The sequence below is a fragment of the Cheilinus undulatus genome, linkage group 19 (genome assembly GCF_018320785.1).
Source record: "Cheilinus undulatus linkage group 19, ASM1832078v1, whole genome shotgun sequence".
NCBI classification, from domain to species: domain Eukaryota; kingdom Metazoa; phylum Chordata; class Actinopteri; order Labriformes; family Labridae; genus Cheilinus; species Cheilinus undulatus.
Window position 1 is genome coordinate 5,959,477 of NC_054883.1, and position 24,531 is coordinate 5,984,007.

General features: G+C 40.6%; 1 long non-coding RNA gene across 2 annotated transcripts in view; it reads left to right on the top strand.

The window, feature by feature from the left end:
* Window positions 1–24,531, top strand: part of LOC121527432 — a 67,099-nt gene that overhangs the window by 13,197 nt on the left and 29,371 nt on the right. For both annotated transcript variants that reach the window (XR_005993400.1, XR_005993401.1), the window contains exons 4-8: window positions 9,256–9,338; window positions 11,308–11,525; window positions 11,708–11,805; window positions 11,922–12,026; window positions 12,152–12,239. This is a non-coding gene — a long non-coding RNA (uncharacterized LOC121527432). The remainder of the gene's footprint in view (window positions 1–9,255; window positions 9,339–11,307; window positions 11,526–11,707; window positions 11,806–11,921; window positions 12,027–12,151; window positions 12,240–24,531) is intronic.

The window sequence follows — 24,531 nt, forward strand, 5'->3', positions numbered from 1 at the left end:
ACAGTAGAGCTGACACTTCTGTGACTCAGAATAAATGAAATTTAAAAACATCGATTAGTCCTTTAATATCCAGACACAAGATTTCAACTCAAAATGGGAATATTAGTTGACAGAGCTTTCTCAAGACAGAGTCCTTTTAGTAGAGTGTTTGAGGATGTTTTCATCAGAATATGGATAAGAAGTTTCTGCGTAAATGTACTACGGCTGGGCGATTAATCAAAAATTAGATTAAATTGCAATATGGCCTGCTGCAATTTTCAAATTGCAGAAGGTGCAATATTTGTTTGACCTGAAATAGCATTTTTTAAGATTTATTTTTGAGCTTTTCATGCTTATTTATGCTTATTTGACAGAGGAGGACAGTGGATAGAGTCGGAAATGGGACGAGAATGGGGAGAGATATTCGGAAAAGGGCCACAGGCTGGATTCAAACCCAGGCCAACCGAGTACATGGTTGCGCCTTATATGCTTCTTGCATATCATGAAATCATTCAAGTACCATTTTTTTAGAATAGTCTATAAAAAATCCTACCTTCATTTTTGTACTTTTTTCTTATTAAATATAAGAATGACAAAACCCCTTCAATGCAGCAATTCATATCCAATTTGCAATACGAGTCTAAACCAGCAGAAGTAGATGTTTTCAAATAATTTTTCAGTCCTTTCTTAGGAATCAAAGAGAGTTAAGGAAGAATTGCATATCAAATTGCAATTGCAATATTAAAGAAAAAAATTGCAATTAGATTATTTTCCAAAATTGTTCAGCCCTAAAATGTACCATTTACCATTTTGGTGTGCTCTGATAACATATAAAATTCTAAGTGTCAAGTAATATTGGAAATCACAGTTGTAATATGAACATTAAACTAGATTTATTGCTTCTTTATTACCTTATAAAGATCATAAAACCTTACTGTTTCCAGGTGTAAGCTTTGAGCGGTTTAACAAACCACAGGTCAAATGTCATTTTGCAGTCCCCTTGTCAAGCAAAAAAGAGATTTCTGTGGGATGAGTTGAAACTATCTGTGATTGTCACCTTTCCCAGGGAGCTTAAAAGGAACTTAATAGCACCTCGTTTTGCTGAATTGTTAGTTGAAGGAGCAGCAAGCATTCATGTTTACCTATATAGATGCCAAACTGCAGAGGAACACCTTTGGTTGTTAGCTACTCTATGCTTTTTAGCTTCTTCCCTGGCAGATGTGAACATTTCTGCCAATATTTACATTTGGTATATCAGCTGTAGATGTCAGTGGTATGTTTGAATATGTTTCTGGAGTTTTATGGCAGGACCAGTAGACCTACGTCAGCTAGAGTCTTCTTTGTTTGTTCTCATTCCTTAAACTCAAAACTATGTTTTAAGTAGTCAAGTTTGAGGTCTAAACTACATTTATATATCTATACTGATACTGATATCAGCTAAAGTTAATTTTAAAAAATTCTGCGTACCAGGTATTGGCATAAATCCAATATTATGTGTCCCTAAAGTCTTTGAAAACAGTGGAACCAAACTATAAAAGTCTGCTCTGGGAAAGGAAAGAAAAGAGGCTTTCTTATCCTCTTTGGCTAATCTCTGTAAACAATAGAAACACGTTCTTATTTTAGCCATAATGCTTCAAAATATTGCTTACTGAGGATTCCAGGGCTCTGGAATATTTTATATAAATGTTGATTGTAGGGTTGGGAAATTAGTCACAAATTAGATTAAATTGCAATATGGCCTGCTGCAATTTACAAATAGCTGAAGTTGCAATATTTCTTAAACTTGAAATATTTCAGAATAGCAGTTTAATACATTCATTTTTTTGCAGCACCTTCACAAGCTTCACCTCCTCCACCCCAGCCGCCTCCTTTATAGCTTAAAGCTTGTTGCATCCTCATATTCAGATTCATGCTACTGTGGATTAATTGCTTCTGAAATAATTCAGTTTTTTCAATACACATTTATGTGTCCATCCTTATGGGGGTTTCTAGTCATGCACTCCCTGGAAAGTCAGAGCATGCTGCTTGACTAACCCAGGTAGCATCTTTAGAGCAGAGCCGTCTCTGCCAAGTAAAGCTGTAGGATATATCCATTTAGCAATGAAACGGTAAAATGTCTGATGAGTGTTCCTGACTGAATGTAGGTTATAATATTGATTATTGCTTGAATTTTTTGAAAAATGCAAAAGTTGAGTCATCTAATAATAAAAGCATATTAAATTGCTATCGCAATATCGGGAAAAAAAATTGCAATTAGGTTATTTTTTGCAAACCATTCAGCCCTAGTTGATTGTTATTATTGTAACCAACCATATGCAGGCATCCAGAATCTAACTGGTAAAAACTATCTTGTGATGGTAAATTCAATCAGACAAATACTACGACCTTGTATGAATTATTTTTGGTTAGAATTAGCCTAACATCCTCTCTGTGTTCTCCCCTCACTGAGGGCACTAATGGACAATCTTACATGATACTTTAATAATGAAATCTTTTGGCCTGATTCTCGACTCTGTCATGTCCTCAGAAATGTTTCCTCCTGGGTCTTCACCTCTCCATTATGCTGTACAAGCAATTAAACTTAAAGTTGAAGCTTTAGGAAAGGATATTATATTTATAATTATTTGCATGTGTCCTGCCAACATTTACATTCTCGTCTGTGTCTCATAATAATTGCCTGGTTCTTCCCATTGGCTCAGGGCTATGTTGTATTAGATTGTAATCTCCAACACTGTTTCCTGACACAAACTTGATGTGTCACTGTGATTGGCATGGAGGAGATGACATGACAGAGCTGGTTTTGGGGGACTGACAGATAGTTGGCAGGTTAAGGCTCCCCTGTTGGGCGCTGTGCTGCCTCAGGACAGTCACCTGTCATCTCAGGTGAAGGCTCGTCATAGCTGATGACTGGGAGCAGCAGAGTGGATATAATGGGATGAGCAGACTGACACGGACGTAGTGCAGGACTCCCTTTGTCTGTAGGCTGAAGAGGAGGAGGCCTTGCTTCAGTCAAGTGCACCACCACGTTGAATCAAGAGTGTAAAGAGTTTTAACACTGTGGGTGTTCTGGCTTTCATGGCCTCAAAGCACAATCGATCCAAGTTATTATCAGTCGGAAGAAGTCGAGTGTCTGTCAGTCACAGACGTCAGACCCTCCAGGAGGATGAGATGTTACAATCTCAGCATCTAACACAAATCAAAACATTTCATGTGCATTCTGTATGAACTCTATTCTTTTCAATCACAGCAACTTTTCTGCAAAGGCACCAAACATCTCATTTTACCTGCACGTTTTTATGCACATCACTAGACTCATTTCCTTGTTGTTTAAGCCAGGGGTTCTCAACGTTGGGGCTGGGACCCCATTGGGGGTCATGAGACGCTGAGAGGGGGTCTCCAGATGACTTACAAAACCAAGAACATTTTTGAAATTACACTGTTGCCATTTAACGCAAATTTTGCCAAATTTTGACGCTTTTCCCACCATTTTAACACATTTTTGCCACTTGAAACCCATTTTTTGTCCATTTTAAACCCTTCTCACCACTTTTTCTCTGCCTGTTTTTGCTACTTCTAAACCAAATCTTGCAACTCCCTGTCTATTGTTGACTCTGTTGAAACATTATTGCCACTATTAACACCTTTTAACCACTTACAAGCCACATTTCACAATTTGATATGCCCATTTTTGCCAGTTTCTGACTTTTTCTGCCTCAGCAAAGCCTTTTTTGCCAGTTTATATAATTTTTCATCCCATTTCACCAAATTTACACCTATTTTTGCCACTTAAATGCTATTCAGCCACTTTTTAATCCCATCTTACCACTTGATATGCCCATTTTTGCCACTTTAACCAATTTTTGTTATTTTTTTGCCACTTTTATCTGAGTTTTTGCCACTTTTAACCCAATTCTGCTACTTTTAAAATCTAATTTCACCAACATTCCCAACATTTTTTATTATTATTAACCAATTTTAGTTATTTTTAACATATTTTAGTTCTGTTTTCAACAAAAAGATTAACATTTTTACGAGGGCTACTTAATACACAAATGAATTGAAATGTGTTTCTTTGTTAAGAGTAGTTATTATTCAGGTTAAATATAAAATACCACAGCTTAACTTTACAATGGACCATGATTTTGCTGGCTCCCTGTTTGGCTGGACCCCAGAAATTGCTCCCATTTATCCCCCTTATGTGTGGCCTTGTCTGCACATGACTATTCTTGAATGTGCATGGCTGTGTTCAACCACCTTCAGGTGCAGTGGGGATCCCCGGTCTCTGGCAACTTTATTTTGGGGGTCACGAGCTGAAAAGGTTGAGAACCCCTGGTTTAAGCTATTGCTCTGTTTGGCTGATGTTGTAAACGGCAACAGAGGGTATTTATCTTCATTTGGAAAGTGGCATTCTTTACCTTTTTTTCCTCATTGACAGCAAAGTCTTTAGTGAAGTATCGCTGTTGCATGACATGCTGCATCAAACAACCGTTCTACAAACTTACAGCACTGACTCTCTTTCTTTTGTCTTGTCAGATTAATGAACTGGTAAGTCACACATTCTCAACAGGAACACTGTGCAGGGTATAGATCTCTCTGTAGCCTATCTGAAAAATATAAAAAAAATCTACCAGTGAAACGAAGGTATGTGCTTGTCTGTATTTTACCAGAAAAGTGCTGTCTGTGATTTTTGGGTGTTGGCGTCTGGGGGGTGGCTGTATGTGTCGACCCAATCGCTGTTGCCATTTTAGTTGAGTTGCTTCAAAAGACCGTCCTGCCAGGCACAGAGGAAGCATGTGTCCATCAAAGTCAGGCTGATATGAGGGGTGAGGGCTGAGGCCTGCTCCAGAGATGGAAGGGTGGTACTGACTCATACAGAAGATCAGGAATCAGCATGTCACTCCCAGCACAGCACACTGTCACAGTGCATCAACACACACTGAGTCTATGGAGAAACTTCTGTATCACATTCAGATACAATATGCAAGTGATGAGCAAGAAAAATATTGGCGTACAAGAGGAACAATAGTGCCACAGTTTAGGTGTGGAACACAAGATTTTTCACAAGATGTCCATTAAAAATAGTTCTTAGCTTTGCTTGCTTTCACACTAGAGGCCCGTTTTCAGATCTGAGTGCTCTTGAGCTCTAAGTTTGATTCTTTTGGTCAGTGGGAATGCAAACTGGCACCAGCTATAAACCATCACCTGCTGTATCGGGCTGAGTACAAATGCAGTAGGGGTGTAATGATCCATCGATCATCGATTGGTTGATAAATAATCCGATCAGATCCATAGAAATTCAAAGCATCAGTATACATCCATGCTTCAAACAACACTTTTATTTTGAAATCCCCCTCCACGCTTGTTGAAATGTCCTCAACAAGCTAGTGGTATAGCGGCAGGTACTTAAAGTTTGCAGATGAGTGAAAGAGAATCTCCTCTCCTCTCAGGTCTTCAGGAACATATTTCAGACAGAAGCTACGCCAGGCCTGGCCTCTCATGACTATATCTACATTCAAAAGCATACATTCACTATATGAGATCGTTCATGGAAAAAAGAACACATCTATTTATGGCGGAAGCAGCCTCAGAGATACTCTATGGATAAACAGAGAAGGAAAAGTCCACTGCTGCATGTTTCCTCTGATACACTGATTTTATATTGTTGTCTCATGTTAGATGTGGGCCAGTGGTGGTTGATTTTATTCGCTGGTGTGATGATTCCTTTTTAAACCTAAATGTGACAACAACCAAGGACACGTGTATAGATTTTAGAAGGAACTCAAACCCACCATTTTTAACTGTGATTAAGGGGGAGACTGTGGAGCGCGTCTCCAGTTTTAAATACCTTGATGTGGTCGTTGACAGTAAGCTGTCTTTTAACAAAAACACAGACATTGTTTACAGGAAATCACAGCAGCAATTGCACTTCCTCCAGATGCTCAACCGGTTTGGTGTGTGCAACAAATTAATGGCAATTTTTTATCATTCAGTGGTTGAATCTGTCCTGACATTCGCCCTTATCTCCTGGTTTGGCAGCTTCTCTTTAGGAGATTAAAAGAGGCTAGAGCATGTTGTTAAGGTTGCCAGCAAAATCATTGGCGTTACATCACCTGACCTGTCAACTATCTTTTATAGGAGGGTAAACTCTAAGGCTCAGGACATCAGACAGTGTCCTGATCATCTTCTACATGCTGAGTTTGAGCTCCTACCCTCTGGCAGGAGATCCAGATTACCTAAGGCTAAATCTAACAGGATGAAAAATCCATTCATAACTCAAGCCATCACATAACTGAATTTAAATTTTAACAGTGAACAGCTATGATACACTCAATTTCCACCACAATGTAATGATGGTTCTGTCCTCAGTTGTCCTTCGGGGTATTTGTGTACTTATCCATCTCAGTGTTGTTTCTAATTTCATGTGATTGTGTTTCCTGTGTTTTATGCTTTTACCAGCCTGCAAAGCAAATTTCCCTTAGGGGACAATAAAGTTAAAGTTGAAGTTGATAATTAAAATTAAATTAAAATGTTTCTGTAAGTCTGACCTCCCCATTATCTTGGTATCAATTGCAGTAAAAAAAAATGTCATCACTATAACATCATCTTTCACAGATTTAACCTCATTTCAAATGTAATTTACAATAAACTACGAATGAACTATACGCCACATTGATAGGCCCTTATGCTAAGTATGAAAGACTGGTATAGGGTGGATATATCTGGTGAAGTCCACATGTGTATAAATAAATTCAATTGCAGAAACTGCCTTTTTTCTGCAACTGTGTGAAATGTGTGCATTGAATCACGTGATATTGTAGGCTCCTGAATCCAATCCAGTCAAAATCATATCGTGGCCGATTTTTTGATATCAGAAAATATCTTAGCGTTGCCCAAAATCCAATTGTCCAGTAGTGCTGCAGTGCAGTTTGAAACAATCATGCCCAAAGTGAAGCAAGTTTTATCTGGGTTTTCTCTTTGCTCTACACAGACAGAAGAGAAAGCACTGATTGGATCAAACTGACAAAGCTGGAAACACCACTATTTAATATGATCCAACTAATGAGGCTTTTTCAGGTACCATAGCATACTTCAGTTTACACAACAGCCTGACTACAGGTAATTCTAACATTGGAAGAAAATGAATGAGTGTGACATTTAGGATGTAGTGGTAATATGGTTATACCGTATCCTCAGCTGAAGTATCCCTTTTAACAGTATTAGAAAATGGTTTACCGCCCAATCATATAGCACCTTAAAGAACATAGATGGCTCCTTTATTCATCAAGGAATTTTTATTTGATTATGAAGTGGAGTAAATTGAATTCTCATGCTTTTATACCTGACCTACAAAAGCACCAAAACCATCCTGTACAAGATTTATTGTTTCTATAATAATTTTTAATGCCTAAATCAGCTGCTGCAGGGTAGGTGATGAATACAGCAATTTATATGTTTGAAAACAAAAAACAGCCTTTTTTTTCCATTTTCCACCACAGAGACTCTTACTGCATGATTATTTTGACAGTTAACATAATGCAGTGATGGTTATTTTTACCATTGTTCCAACAGGTGATTTATAAAATAAAAACCACTACTTAGACGTGGCACTGATGGCTTACCTTTTGGGTTACACCATATGGCCTCTTTCCTGCATGTCGTTCTTCTCTCTCTCTCTCTCTCCCTCCCTCTCCAATTTATATTTTGACTACTTTTCTGTCTTTCCAATAAAAAGCACCAAAATAAGTTTTAAAGGGGAAATATTATGCAAAAATCCCTTTTTCAGGCTTTTCTTACACAAATATGTGCCCCTGGCCTGTCCACAATCCCCTTAAATACCAAAACAATCCCCTCCTTCTCCACCTTTCACAAAATGTGTGCAAAACCAAGCCGTTCTCAGATTTTACTTTAATGATGTCACATGGGGAGTAAGCACCCGCCCCCAGGTTTGGTTGGCCCTCCCTGCTTTGAAGAAAGTTCTACCCTCCTCTCCTGATCTTCCTCTCAGCTGCCAGCTGAGATCCTGGATAGCTCAGTGGGTTACCCTGCTGACTTTGATCTGGGAGACTGATGGTTTGAATCCCAGTCAGGTCCTTAACTTTGGTAAAAGCAGTGTTAATTTTGCCAACTTAAACTATGACTAAAAATGTTCATCAACAGCCTTTTTTTCCATGACAAAAACTAGACTAAAACTAACAAAAATGGATCTGTGATGACTAGAACTGACAAAAAGTACATTTGGTCTTCGTCAAGATGATTACAACTAGACTAAATGTAATGTAGTTTTCATCAGACATTTGAAATCCGTGGTATTTCTCCACTGTGGGTGAATCTGTCAAAAACAATGCATCTGTACCTATTTTGCCTCTCAGCTGTAGAAAGCAGGGACCCCTAGGTTTACCAGAGTGCAGAGAACACACTACCATGACTTGGTCCCAGATTTAAGCAAGAAAACAAATGCTTGGACTGAAAGTAAAGACTAAAATGTGAGGACTTTTTATGGACTGAAACTAGACTAAAATGTTTTGAGTTCTAAAACTAAAACTAGACTAGAACAAGAAAGGGTAGAAATGACTAAAATGTGAATAAAACTAAACATTTCATCTAAAGACTAAGACTGAGACTAAAATTAAAAATAGCCGCCAAAATTAATACTGGATAAAAGTGTCTGTAGCATTGTAACATCAGGAGTGCCACATCCATTTCCTGAGAGGGGTGTGGTCAGGGGTGGAGTCAGACAGCTTATTAACATTTAAAGCCACAGACACAAAAACGGCTCGTTCTGAGCGGGGCTGAAACAGCGGGGGTTTATAGACATGCAAAAATCCAGTAGTGCTTTTTAGCAGGCATGTTTTGGGGACCTCTGAGACCAATACAGACTTGTCTAAAAAGGGTAAAATATGTCCCCTTTAAGTTTAAACCAAACAACAAAAAAACAGACATGTGCAAGACAAAACTGCAAAGAAATAAATTCACCACTTTGTCCTCAGGGGGCGCCTAAATCAACAAAACCAAAATTTCCTCTCAGTAGCTTTAATATCTTTTCTCAATGTCTTTTACTCTGCTAGATAAAGAAACACTTCAAAAAGGAAAGTTTTAGAAGACTGCATGAATCATACTGTGAACGTAGCTTTAGCTTATAATTAAATTAATGTGTTTTCTATAGATAATTTCTCACAAAAGCCACTGTACAAATATTTTTTCCTTGCTTAAATCAACACACATGCACACACCAGCTCATGCTCACCTGTGTGCTGCCCACCTATTCTTCTGTTGCAGGTTTCTAGATCTCCCTGTCAGATCATCTGCTCAGTCCCAGAAGTCCCCTGGAGCATCCATCACTGAGGCCTGTCAGTTATGAGGTCCGATCTGTATTCATAACTTCTGTCAAAGCATTCAGCCTGTGCTCTGAGCTTCTGAGGAGGGACAGTCATACAGGGAGGGATATAATCTCTGTAACCTGCTCTGTTTATGATGCTTCATGGTCAAATACAGAAGTGCAACATTTAGATTCTGATGCCTGACCTTAACATGGCCAAGAAACCTGAAATATCTGAGTCTTTGCTCTAACCTCCAACTCTGATGGTCTGAATCTTTTGAAAAATGAAATACTGAAAGATAGAGCTGTTCGCCCTGATATAGAAATCAATGTGTGACATGAAGATAATGTGTTAATAATATTTTTTGATGTATGTGATAATATATGCAGTACTAAAACACAGAAGTAATCAAAGGTAATTGTGTGATCGGCACACTGTCTGGATCAGTTTGTGAGAGACTTGTTTTCATGTTGTCTCTGTCACGTCTGCAGGTGATTTTTCAGTTCCTCTTTGTAAAGAAGACTTTGAACAGGACATCTGCAGAGTAAAAATGTGTTTGTCTTTGTTAGCAATTGTGCATTTTTGGTGTCAGTAACTGCCCTTCAGTGTATTTAGCTAAATCTTGCAATAAAGTAGTTGGTTCACACCCATAGGGTGCACATGAAGGTGATGCCCACATTTTACCTTTCCCTCTGGGGGCTGGATTTAATCAGTGTTCAGTCAGGAGAACTCTTTAATTAATGAGACCTCCACGAGAGATCCGTATGCAACTCGCCACTGCCATGCACATTCAGAAGTCGGAAACAAAAATAGTACTCGCCTCAAGGCTGTGCTGGGTATTTATTCACTGTTTTATTTAGCTTGTTTTCTTTCTCTCATCGAAGGACCAACTGGGGGCATCTTAATTCTCCAAATGACTTTTTAAGTAGTGCCTGTGCTCTGCACGACCCTGCTGAGTGACAGGCCATTCTAATCCCTTTTCACAAGGGGAAACAGCCTTTATTGCAGCCTCTGGTCAGTTTGTTTTCCCCCAGCCCACAACATACGGCATTTAACACTCTCATAATTAAGTAGCCGAAGCCAAAGTGCTCTGCCCAATCTGAGGCCATCGGCTGGTGCTGAGTGACAGATGAGCAGAGAGGCAATTCAAGTCCTGCTGACATTTTACACACAAGAAATGTAATAAAAGCCTTGAGCAGACCTGAAACAGTTGGGTATTAGTATTAAATAGGAAGAACTCGCAATAAAATCATATTTCTGGTTGTATTAATAAGTTCGTATTTTCATTCGGTAAAATTAAAGTGTTCGACTGAGATAAGCGCTCAGACAATAATTACATGCAGTATCGGGGAGTCTCGACAGCGTCCCTGCTTGCCGTTTATCCTGCTCTTTTCTAGCCAACTGGGTGAAGGATACTCTGCCTGTTTCCCCACCCAAACTCTAGGTCCCATCTGCTCACAGAAAGGCACAACATTTGTCAAAGTAGACTGGATAATGGCTTTGGCATCCTTATTATAATCTCAGCATAATCTTCATTTGTCCACTTTTGGCACCGGGACACTTCTGGGTTTGGGAAATCGGTCAGGACTCTTTAAGTGTCCTCGTTTCGTTTTCATTAGCTCAAATCTAGGCGTGAAAGCTCATTTAATCCCAATTTAAAACATGATGGTTCTCTGTTTGTCACACAGACACACAGTGGGCTCAGATTGTTTGCCATCCTACTGTTATGAGCCTTAAAAACTCCACAAAATCAAACATTCACAGAAAAAAACCTGAGAGTCTGATTGGACTTAATAATTCAGGGTCATCTATCCTGGCGGAGGCTTCTTTGGCTCATAACACCAGTAAAACCGTCAAAGAACCTTCTGGAAAATATCCTTCTTTCATAAAACCGGCGTAACTGTTGTAAAAACAATACAATAAGAGCTAAGCAGACTTTATTCTCACCTCTAGGCGTGTAAAGACAATAGAGGGACAAACTTCATATCGTGTCTCTCCATTCTCCATTAAGGTTGTGGCTCTCGGTTGACTACTGCTCCCCCTGTATGTGGGTCACAGACACCGTTCCCAGCTGTGCAGCCCAGTCAGCTGTGCCTTTTGCCATGCCCGCCAACATCTGCTCCACAAAAACAATATCCAGCTTTTAGCACTCAAATGGAGGTTGCACCATATGCCAGCAAGCCACTTAGTTTCTGCCAGGGGAGCTGGGGCCTGGCCGCACTCAGCGAGGTAACAATAAAGGAGAGCGGCACTGGGATGTTAAGAAGAGCTCGTCCCTCTTTTTTCTATCATTCCATTACCTACTTCACCTGTACCAATCATGCTTTTTTCTTTCTTTAAATGATTAAATTTTTTCCCACTATTATTTTGTTTTATGTAACCCTCAGTCTTTTGCACTGCCTCCTCTGCAGCTCCTCACTCAGGCCATCAGTGTGTGCCCATGTGCATCTGCTCAAGGTGCTTTGGCAGCGTCACCTTTTGAATATTAATGCACCACCTAAACAACAAGGTCTGCCACAAGGTCTCAGATATCTGAGAATCACTTTGTCGTATCAAGTGTCTATTTTTGTAGATGAGTTGAAGACGTAATCTACTAAGAATTTTTTTCTTAACTTCTCCTTTCAGAGAACTGGACGACTGATTGCTGGGGAAAAATGGCCATTTAAGACCAATTAAGAGTGCAGGTCTGGATACTATGGGATACTGAAGTGCTGCTCACTATGCTGAGAGGTGATAATGGATTTTTAATTAAATATGGGAACCAAAGGTCCCAAAATGGGGCTTACAGCTAACCAAGCAGTAGCCATTTGGTGACTGTACAGACAAGGTCCATTATTGTCTCTCTGGCCCTTCAGTTCCTGCTTTTCCTTGAAGTCCAGACGAATCCTTCAAGACTCCAACCATGACTTCATTTTAACGAGCAGAAGTGGCAGTTAACACAAGGTCAGTTTTAGCAGATATAATGTAGGATAAAAGATGAAAATGTTGATTTATTCATTTGAAGGTGTTGCAGACGTTATTCAATTAATATTCACAGCTACTGATTATATTTTTCTTTGCTTTTATCGAATGTATATCTGTTAGATGTGACAATGTGTTTTTTTTTTTCAACTAAAGCAAACAAAACACTGATGTTTTCACACACACTGACACTTCAACATATTGTGCCTGTGATTATCTTATTCGCCCCCATGCAAGCTCTTGTCCTTGTTCAGTCTTTGGGGGGAGCAGAGGAGAGGAGGAGGAGGAGGAGGAGGAGGAGGAGGAGGGAGGCAGACAGAGCCACAAGCTCGGGGGGTGGATCCACTGAGAAGCTCTGGGACAGCGGGTCGGGGCTGCCTTCTGCAGGTCACGGTTTCACTTGTGGGTATTAATTTGGGAGGGACCAGCACACAGCAGCTGCGTGTGTGATGGCCATGGTGAGAGCTGTTGGAGGAGCTGGTGAGCAGTGAGAAATCACCTTGACTGGGCCTCTACTGTATATCATACTCTGAGCTGATGCCATTCATGAATGCTGATGTAGAGTTGACTGAGGGTTTAATTACTTTCTGCGAAGGTGCCGTCTCTGTTTGTGGTTTGAATCTTGGAGGAGCAGTTTGTACAGACTTTGAAAAGATGGAAAATGTTTCTATTTGGCTTACAAACATTTTTTGAGCATCATCTAGCCACCAGCTGGTTGAGCTTAAAAGTATAACAACACCAATAAAACTGGAACCAAAAGGCTGTGCTGGCATCAGGGGTATATTTTTACAGTTGAAAGATAATTTTGTTAGCAACATACTGTGATTAATTTTCCAAGTTGTTTATACCCACCTCTAGCTTGTATTTATTTAATCCGACTGCTATTTTTCGTCCAACTTCACACATTTGTCACATTTATTTGATGAAATCACGTCCGTCTCAGAGTCACTGCTTGTGTCGTAGAAATGCCAGCGCTTTTGGCAACGGCGGCAGATTTCTGTCAGTGTCTATCTTTGAACACCTCCCACATCATGTTCTGAGAAAGTGATTCCTCTCTGCTGCCAAACGGGTGCAGTCCAACAACAAATGGCACTAAATGGGGGGCCTGAAGCGGCATGGGGAGGGGTCTTACATCCACCGACTGCGTATTCACTATTACAAAACCAGTCTTAGAATCAGATATGTGTTTTAACTTTGTGCTGTGCTGAGAAGAAGTTTTATTGGCAGTGTGCACTTCCCTGGATGGTCAGAGGAGGGCAGTGCTTAAGTGGAAACAGACCAGAAGCTGTCCAGCTCCATATAGAGTTTGTGCGAGTCAACAAAGGTGTTCATGTCCAGGTTCATATTCTGTGAGCTGACCTCGCAGGGCAAACAAAGTGTGTGGTCTGCTGTTGTCTTGAGTGTGTAACATGCTGTTGGGTGTCTCTTTTGTGCTCTACATTATGTTAACTAACAGAGACAGAGTAGCTCAAAAATTATGCTAATGATGATAGTGATTATGTTAATTTGACTTTACCAGTCCAGTGCAATGATGCTAAGCCTCCATGATTATTTATAGAATTACAACATGTTACATCACGTAATAGTTAAGATATGTTTGTGGTCTGTGTATGAATTCTGTGTGTCGAGAGGCTGCACACTAAAATCAGAAATAATCATTTGTTTTGTTAATATTGATGCAAATGTCTAAAACACAGCCGAATATTTAATGCTGCAGTTTACAAAACTCACATATAATTCTTAAAACTGTGGCTGCAACTTCTGTTTTTCTATGTGCAGTCAAACTTTTTCTCGTGTTAAATTTAGAGTTTGACATGATGTGTCATATTTAAGGTGAGAAGAAAGAAGCTTTTATCTTCTCTGTCCCAGCTGTGACTCCTCTCAGAGACGTGTTTCCAAGGCCATTGCATGACTGCTCAGAGCGAGAGTGAGACCTCAACAAATGCGTTTAGCCAGCGACCACATCTGGGTGTGATGCATCATGAAGACCTGTCAGAAAACTTTGATCCTGATCAGCGTGAAAAGTGTAGACAAGGATGTAATATTGAACGTCCAGATGGTTTCCAAGCAGAGACAGACGTGCGGTGGCTCGGCATTATCTTTAATTCATATCTGCTCAGCCACTCTCTCCCGGCATTGTTAGGCCCCATCTCTGGGCGCTGGGAGACGCTCAACTAATTTAATATGGGAGAACAAACAAACTAAGTTTAGTCAGTGTCACTTTGGCTGGCACTGCAGCTAATTTGTGTTAGCAGTGTTGTGTATGATATAGTACAACATGCTGAATGCTTCCTCTTTCAATTGGAAACGACTTTTTGGGGTGTGTTGCCAAGAGCTTGATGATGATGCTCAGAAGCCCAGTATGGTTCACGCCTCAGTGCTTCAAACAAACCGCTAAGCTCTTTTTAATGATATGACATACACAGTTATTGTGCTTGACTTAGTCTCATATACATGTATGTGCCTTAGTTAATTACTTTTCTCTTACTTATACACAAAAGAAAGACTGCAGTTGTGAGAATACCAGTATTACCCCATGCAGTCTTTCTCTGAGTCATAGTTTAACCCTTTGGGTCTAAGAGAACAGAGGTGATAAAAGATTCAGAGGGTTGGAAGTGCTCATCTGCTATCGATTATGGTGCAGATGTGCCTGCGTGTGAGCGACCCAACAGCAGAACAACACATAGATGCTTCTGTATGATTGCAGATGTGTTCCAGTTGCAGTATGTGAACTTATACATCTCTTACAGGCATAGACTCAATATAATGGATACTTGTGACTTTTCTGTGAGAGATACAGTCTCAATGCCAATATCGATCAGATGTTGGGATGATGAACTTTCTCTCCTTGGAGGATAGTTGGCTTCCAAAATTCAATGCATCTGCTTTTCAGACGCAAAGTGACAAATATATGTTAATGTGTTGGCAGGCTTTAAAAAGTGAAATGAGGCAGCCCATCTTTTCAGATCAGTCATGTGTCACAAAGCCAGAGCCTCAGCTCTTTCCCCTCTCCTCCATGGGGCCGGCATGACCTCAATAATTAAGTGACAATTTTAAAATGCATTCTAATTTTCTACCAGACTGAAAAGCTTTATTATGGAATAGCTGACAAAAACCCTCCCCTTGAATGGGGGTGACTCCTGGGCTTCCACTAAACTGGTCATGAATGCACAAACCATCTGTTTTTCTGGCCGTTTGTCAGTGTGAGCGTGGCGGAGGCAGCTGTCGGAGTGGCCCCGGTTTGAATGATGGAGCACACAACCTTTGTTTCACTCGGCGGTGGCTTTGTGAGCCCTGGCTCGTCCCGCGCACGCCGCCCCGTGCCGGAATAACGCGCATGGTTTCTGTTGTCGGCCCACCAGTCGCTACCAAGTTGCCAGAAAAAGACCAAGTCAGAGAAGCGGGAGATGGACTTGGAGAGAGCTGGAGAAAATTAAATGAACAGAGAGAATGGATGAGAGGGAGAGAAAATGAGGAGATGGACAGAAGGGATGTGGGGAGAGAGTTAAAGAGAAGAGAAGGTGTATAGCTGGTGAGAGCATTGTGTTGCTGAATGAGGATCTGGGGCATTGTGTGCCGGCCAATCTGTAGCTCAGTGGGTGAGGTTGTCAGGAGCCAGAGCCAAGGATGAGGGCCAGAGGGCCAGGAGAGAAAGGTGAGAGCAGCCAGCAGGGCTGAGGAGAGTGGAAGCATGAAAAAAGAATGAGCAGAGAGAGGAACCAGCAGAAGAATGTAGATTCATTTAGGCTTCATGGCAACGCTGCTTAGTCTGGTGTTTTTGGCGTTGTGAGTTAGTTTAGTGTCCCGGATAAGAAACTAAACTGAGAAAGCTGTTAAAAAAAAGACAGTTGTTTTGTCAACAGTTTGTTTTGATATGCAGTTATTTCTAAAGTTCCTCATCTTGTTTTACTTCCAACAGATAAGTTATTGTGCTGATCTTGACTCGTACTGCAAATTGGATATGAATTTTTGTATTGAGATAGTGGTTATTTTTATGTCATTCTGTTGTTGAATAAGAAAAATGTATAAAAATGAAGGAAGTAGGATTTTTCGCAGACTATAATAAAAAATGCTGCTTGAATGATTGCATGATATGTAAAGCACAACATTTCAGCTGCAAAAAAAGAGCTGTAAACTAGTATTTTTGAACAAATTTCAGGTTAAAGAAATATTGCACCCTCTGCGATTTGAAAATGGCAGCAGACCATACTGTGATTTAATCTAATTTGCGATTAATTGTCCAGCCCTACTTCACACTGTCAAACTCAACTTATTTGCTGACGAAAGTCAGCACAGGAGTGGAGGGATCTTTACTTTTATTAAACAAGGGTACTTCTGAGATTGTGTCATTAAAATAATGAAAATTATGGGGTGTAGATGTTTAGGTTGCAGCCCTGGTTCAGGTCCAGCCTGTGGTTCCTCTCCTACGTGCCATTCCCCATCTCCCTCTCTATGCTCTGTCCTATTTTTATCAAGAAAGGCATAAAATGCCCCAAAATAGATACAAATAAAGAGAAAAAGACATTATGGGGCTCAGATGGCCTAGTGATCAAGTCAAGCCCCACATACATATGTGACCTTTGTCTAAGTCCAGCCTGTGGCTCCTTTCCTACATGTTATACCCCACACCCTTATCCCTATTTCTGACTCTTTTCACTGTCCTCTCTAATAAAGGCGTGAAACGCCAAAAATAAAATCTTAAAGTACTGGCAATTATATTGTAGAACAGCGTCAATAAGGAACATTTTTGTCAGTCTTGGTGAAAAGGGACTTTCACCAAGTGCCCATTGCTGGCCACAGCATGTCTTTGAAATGTCCACACTGAAGCCAGCATGAGCATATTGGAGGATAATTTGATTCCTAGCATGCATCTGTTGTCATATCTATTAAGGTGATTCAGACAATTTACTCCCTGTGCCTCCACAGTCTTACTTTTTTAACAGTGACTGTTGCCCCCTTATGTGGGTAACTCTGGTCAACATGACCTAATTGCATACATTTGCTTGGCTGATGCACTTGACCGTAACAGAGAGGCTGATTTTAGGATACAGGGTCAACCCATGCAGGGGGGGTTAGAGGGTGTGCAGTATGTGTGTCTTATATCCCCTGACACTAAGCCAGCATATGTCTGCTCTATAATCTAATTAACATAAGGGTCTTTTTTGTGGAGGAGTAGAAGATACGATCACAACCATTACGCCTTAAGAAATAAAGTTAAAGATCTGATGCTTGTATAATTTCTAACCCTGAGTTATAGATATATGCACCAGAGAAGTTTTTGTTGAGTCTTCTTTTGTTTGGTTTTAGTTTTAAAAGGAAAAGAGCTGAAAGTGTGTTTTTGTGTAACAAAGCAAAGCTTATTTCACCTGATTTGCTGTTTAGTCACAGACTTATTGTGTCCCAGTGCTCAGAATGGCTTCTTGCTGTGAATGGTTTTATAAAGTGGCATGCATTATCCTGTGCAGTTTATTAGCATATGTAGAAAGATCAGTAACAGCAGATGGTAAGGAAGTTTTTGGATGTGGGGAAAATAATACTGAGTTTTATGGGCTTTAAATGAAGGCGAACAGTATGCTGATATGATTTAATGAAATCCCAAAGCATTGAAAGTCCTGCACTTTATTGCTGTATACTAAATTTTTTAGTTTGTGTGGGTGCTGATATAAATAACTTCTATTGCCTCCCCTTTTCTCGCGAAGGCCTGGCGATGTGGGCTGTGGGCTGGTAGAGCTTATGGTGGTAAAGCAGAGCTTAGCAGAAAGCAGTTGTGTTCTCTCACACAGCAGTCTGAGCACAGTGTTTTTCTGTAGCCTTGGGGCAGCCAAGCACCCAGCGTTAGCACTGGCCATGCCCGGGCCCCTCCCCATCTGTGTGTCACGAGTCAGATCTGGTTAGGGATGACGGCTCTCTGATGTGGACAAATTGTCACTAAGGGGGGACCTGGAGACTGAGAGACACAGCTTTGGCTACTTGGAGGGGAGAGAGTGTAGGGGAAATGCGTGTTCAGAGGAGGCCCCCAGAGACAGTTGGAGGGGGGATCTCTGCAGTCTGCTACGTGCTGTGAGGTGTGGAGTATCTGTGGGGCTCCATCCAGCTCCTCTGTGGGCTCATGTGTGGATAACTGTGTGTCTGGTGCTTGTAGCAGCCAGCAGCTCTGGTTAGGTAGTTAGCTGCATTTTCTATGAGACAGAAAGAGAGAAACCATATGTAAATGCCACATGCTCATGGCACCACCAGGATGGGTGCTATGCTGAGATGTTTTTTAAATGGGGCCACTCCGATCAAACAAAATAACCCCTCTTTCCCCTTTCAAAATAGATGCTTGAATTGCATCAGGTGCAGAGTCTCACTTCTATTGTGTGTATGGAAACCTCCAATAGACTGCCAAGCACTCATTCATGATCTCACACTTTTGTCTCTTAACCTCTGCAGCCCACAATAGGCTGCATGGCGACAGAATGGACCCCTCTTTTTAATGGTTAACGGGCAAAGAGAGGCCAAGCGTCAACACCAGGCTTTGAGAGGGGGCTGGAGAAGCATATGGAGCTCTAAATAAAATTCAGATCAAGCACAATGATAGCTGAGGTCCGCTTTGTGTTAGATGAAAAAAAGGGGAGGAGTGGAAAGTTAGATCCTATAATAAGATCGTGAAGCATGAGCAAATGAATGCATGCGTTTGTAATTTGGCTTGCTTTTGAGTCTTGAGTAAGATTGCAGCAGCAGTGTTATTGTAAGGGGGAAACTCCTCAACGGCTAGATTGAATGAAGCCTCATCATCTGCCCAGAGTTCTGCTCCTGATCAATGATGCTGACAGTTGACAGATTTTCCAGGCTTGTGGTCTTTGTTGGAGGCTGATGACCTGAAAGAGCTGGGGTGGTAGGGCAATGAATAAGATGTTTAAAGCTAATAAATAAACCCTCCAGAAGCTCTTATAGTGTCAGTGGGCATTTCTGTGCGTGTGTGTTGCAGTAGAAGAGGGGTGTGGGGGGATTTTTTTTCTCTTTTCCTTTTTCCTCCCTCTTTTTTTCACACTTGCAGAATCTGCGGCCTTTGAAGGACTTGTGAAGCCGAAGGCGTCCCGTTGCTCAATCAAACAGATTAAGTCAGTCAGACAAGCAGCGATCTGTCCCATTCAATAAAGTTACTTTTGTCATGCTGGATCTCAGAGGGCCTCATATATGCATAACACCAGGCTTGGACATGTCATTCTTTTGTCACACTGTCATGGCTTCGTTTTTTTCATAGATTTTTAAGATTGTAAATAAGTTAATGTATAAAGCATTACTCAGAAAATATATTTTACAGTTTTAAGTCATTTTTATTCCTGTATCAGTGATTATTTTTAGGCATTGTTGGATTACAAAGCTACATTTGGGAATAATGTTCAAATCAAACAATTAATCTGATAATGTTTCTAACCCCAGAAGAGATGAACGTTTTATTTCTAAAGCATAGGCAACCCGGTAATGAGGACATCTGTTTTCATATGGTCCTTGACACGTAGCACCAGAAATTTGATGTCATCCTGTCCAAACTGGTACATGGCTGGCAGACAGCATGGCATCCTGTGATTGGTTCTGACAAGCCAGTGACAGCTCTGGAGGTGAGGAGGGTGCATGACAAAGGGCAAGCAGAGGATGAGGGGGAACGGCATCAGGAAAGAGGTCTTTCTGCTCGTCTATTCTGCCTTCTTTACCCACAACCCCTTTATAAACTACATAAACCTTCTAGTACTTTCTCATAAACACTCAAACCAATCAGAGCCCCTTATCATGACTTTTTGCCTTAAATTATATTCACTTTTTCTTTTTTACTGTTAAATAACATTTATCAACATTTGGCCCGTAAGGTAGCATGCTTTGTTTTAAGGCTGATTTACTGTCTTGTTAGCTGCTGTTATATGGTCAGTACTGTATGTAGATCTCTGATTTAAAGATGGCCACCTGCCATTATGAAAATCAGGAGCTGTTATGCTTTAGCACACAGCTGAGCACTGTGGGAGCTGGCGAAGCCTCCTTGACATTGAGCGTGCAGCAGATTTTCTGGCAGTGATATCTCTTTTATCATTTTCTCCTCACACAGACATAAAAGGGATTCCTCTATTTTACAGAAGCGCCATTTATTAGAGCTGCTAATGAAAAGAGGGCCCCGTTTAACACACTGACATTTTATTGTAGGGCATGATGACTACATCAGTAGTGTGTGTCTGTCGGGCTCATAAGGCAAATTGTATGTGTGTTTTCTCCTCATGTGGCCAGTCTCCAGTGTGACCTTGCATTAGTGCATATGCTCACAGCAGGGTCACTGGTTGAGGGCATGATCTGTCAGCCTTTGTTTATGAAAGGCAAACAGCACAAGCCTGTAAGATAACATATTTCATGCAATTAGTGCTCTGCTGTACTACTTTAAAATTCTTGTCCAAGCCTGGTAAACAACATCATCGAAGTGTTGATGTATTTTTCTAGTTATAAGCATTTATTAATTTATTTATGTGGCGCTAACTCTTAAAGAGAGTTATTTTGTTCTGTTTTCTTTGACACAAATGCCTCATAGAGTTTAAGGAAATATTGCACATTCACGATAGAGTCATCATTTATAGTATGATTTCATTATTAATGCATTTTTTTAACAATGGCCCCACTACTGTCATTACTGGTTCTCTCAAATTCTCAGTTTAGCCAATACCTTTACACAATAGTGGAGACAGAATATAAATTAATGCATCCTTCTTCTTCATAGAGAACATGGTGACATCTCACTTTTTGTCAGACTGATGCTTAAAAAGTCAGTCATGTTTATTAAAATGATAATACAGAAAAATTTGAATATTTTGATAAGTTGTGAAGACCGTTGCAGGAGAAAAAGCTTCTTTATAGATCTTTAGAAATCAAAGTCTATTGTTGTCTGGAAGAATAATGATAGCCTTCAAATGTCTGTGATAAAGATGTGTACAGGTTGGATTTGTGCACTTCCTGGGTGAGTTTGATGTTCACATTATTGAGACGGCTTGGATATGATAGAGAGAGGTTGACAGAGTGTGTCAGTGCAGAGTCGGCAGCAGCTCTGACGCCTGGCGCCCTCTGACAGTCGCTCTATAAGGCTTGGTAACCAGCCTTTTTCCTGGGAGGTGTTTACTGTCACTGTGCGTTGTGGGCGCCTGGCAGCAGTATTTCTCCAGGCTGTCAATCTCCACAGACACTAACCTGCCATGTTAGATTTGACCTCCACAGGGGAGATTACTGTCTGCAAGGTTTGGAGGCATCCTTCATTTTTCTCCTGCACTGTAGGGATACCTGGACCAGACAAGAGTGGCATGCACGCAATAGCCACAACAGTCAGATAGTAGGTCATAATTCCCTTTAACATGAATTAATCTGGGGGAAAAATCTCGTAAGTACCTGCTACTGTGTAAAAACCGTCAGATTTTCTCCAGGAAATTCAGTGCAGCTATTCCTGTATTCCTAATGGGTTTCGGCGCTTTCTCCAAGAATACTCTCTTACAACACACAGAATGTGTTGCAGGAATGCTGGGTTGTGTAGTAGCACTGCAGATCCTTGTTTCTGTAGAGCAGAGAGGAGTTTTGGATCAGGACATTGGCTGTGACTTTGATGCAGTATGTGTGTGGGAGGCCTCAAAATGCCTGTTAATTAATGCTGTTACATGATGACTCTCAGCACAACCAGTATAGGCTCCAGACTGAATGACACTTCTCTAGGTAGTATTTTGGGAGATGACGATTTTTGGAAATACACCTTTAACATTTTAGTGCAGTTGTCTGTCAGTGAAATGTGAGGAAAGTTTATGTTTATGGCATTTATTTTGGAAATTACACCCATAAATAAGAATAGAAAAATTTACATCAGAAGCCCAGAAAGTATTTAGATTTGATCCTGTAGGTTTTATTGTTTTGTCACACTCCTCTTGGACACAGTTTCCTTTTCAATATCATAATGTAATTACAGTGTTTCTAAAAAACCAATAACATTAATGCAGCCATAGCAGGCCACAGTTTTCTCAGCTTTTAAATATGATGGTAGCTTCAACAAACAGTATAGCCTAATCGAACTGATCTCGATGAGATCCAAACTATGTATGGTAAACTAATTTGCTGTAAGGCTAAAAGACTGCTAGACTTCTAGTTTGAAAGCACAGCAACTAAAATAAAAGCCCTAAGCTTACAATATTAGGCAATTTCTTGTTTTTAAAGGCCTAAATTTGTAGGCAAACATCTCCACACTGTCTAAACTGCACATATACTGTATGTAGGAAATGGTTTGGGATTGAATTTGCAGATGTATTTGTGCAGTTTAGACGCTGTGCACAGGTCAACCTACAAATTTGAATGCATTCACTCGTTTCTGAAGCACCTGTCTTATAAACTATATATTTTTTTTTTAGTACTGAGGTAGTTTCAAAAACGTTAGCCATTCAAATAACAAAGACTGTGTCCACTGGAAACACTTGCTATTAGGGATGCATGAGACTGCATACACTTCAGTTCATATAAGCAATTAATTTGAAAAATTGATACTTGGTGGATGATACAATACGATATATCACCAGACAAAATCACGATACTATGCTGTGTCAATTTTTTCTCCCACCCCTAGTCTATAGGCAGGTGCTCACTGTCTCCTCAGTCAGTTATTTTAGTACAACATAATGAGGAAAAAAATAATTAAAGTGTAAGTTAACCCCTAGCTCAGAGCTCACTATGCCCACTTCAGAAATTTGAAAATGCACAAAAAATGAGCTGTTTGGTGTTGAGAGGAGTGAGGCAAAAAGGATGGGGTTTTCCAGATTAGGCGGTAGTGACAGTGACGTTCCCTTGCCAGAAAGTGACACAGAGTCCTGCAGCACTGCTGCCTCATAGAGATCTTTTGAGGTGGAGGATTTTTCCCCTCCAGAGTCCCCTGAAGCAGGCTGTAGTGGGGCAGTGGTGGAGCGTGGTGGTCCTGGGCACTACCTGTTTGGACTGTTGGGTCCGGCACTGGGTTTACAAAAGCCAGAACTCTCAGAGCCAAGGAGAGGACGGAAGTGGTCTCTAAATGGTAAAGGTGGTTATAGGCGGTAAAATTTTACCTTTATATAGAGTTTATGACGTAGAAACGTACCGATGGGAGGATACTACGTCACATAAGCCTTTTTTTTTTTTTTTTTTTTTCAAAAAAGATTTTTCAAAGCAGATGTCTATTTGGGTGAATTAAAAGCCATAAAATGCCAATTTTTATCAGTTTGGTGCAAATGTCAGGCAGATAAAGCCAGCGAATGGAGCATAAAGGATGATGAGTACACAAGGGCCGATGGAAACTGTAGTTGCCATCGACCCTTGCTTTGCTTCTCTGAAGAACTGACACTTTTTGTCCCTAAGTCCTGAAAACGTCACATGTCCACCACCGAGGCGCTTTATCTGTGGATACACAAAATATTTGGTTGACTTTTCTCAGCCAATATTTTTTTATTCTTAATGACTGTTAATGAGAAAAAGTCTTGTTGTGCAGTCTTGCAGGTGTTTCACTGTATTTGTAGCTTTCACACCAGGCTTGTATGTACCCTGTGATGCTTAAGGCTGAGTCAGACTGGGTGCATGCTGCCGTACAACAGCAGCACTACAGCTTAATTTTCATTTCAGCATGCATGTTACCAAGTCAGAGCCAGAGTGCTGTATCTCACATGTCTGATACACTGCCTCATGTTCTGGGAATCTAGAGGATACAAGGCTCGCCTGTTTTTACTGTGAGACACACATGTCTCTTGGTCCAAATAGACTATATAGAGGGCCATATTTACCTTGTTTTAGCAGACATGAATGTCCATATCATTCGAATACGTCACAGCCAAGATAAGACAGCAAATTTACTCTTCCCTTTTTGCCATTTCTGTGGAGAAACGCCGCTTGTTTGTACAAAATGCTTTTATTGAAATATTTCCTGCCACAGTAAAGCTTTGCAATGAACCAACTTATTTGTGGGAGATTAATTTAAGTAAAAATTTGGGGAAAGACGGGGCTCTGACAGGTGAAACTGCCTTTAGTCATGATGTCCCTAAATGCAGATGCTTTTGGAGCTGGTGCAGTAATTGCTTTAAGCGAAGCTAACTTGCTCATTTCTGCAGTCTACAATTGAAAGAGAGGTACAAGAATGCATGACTATACACTTTTAAGACAGAACATCAGGTTTACGTTATTCCCTCTTTGGAGCTGCTAACAGTAAGCACAGAAAGAGTCAGTAGATATGGTTATTTTAACCATGGGGCCAGCTTTAAGGCCTTTT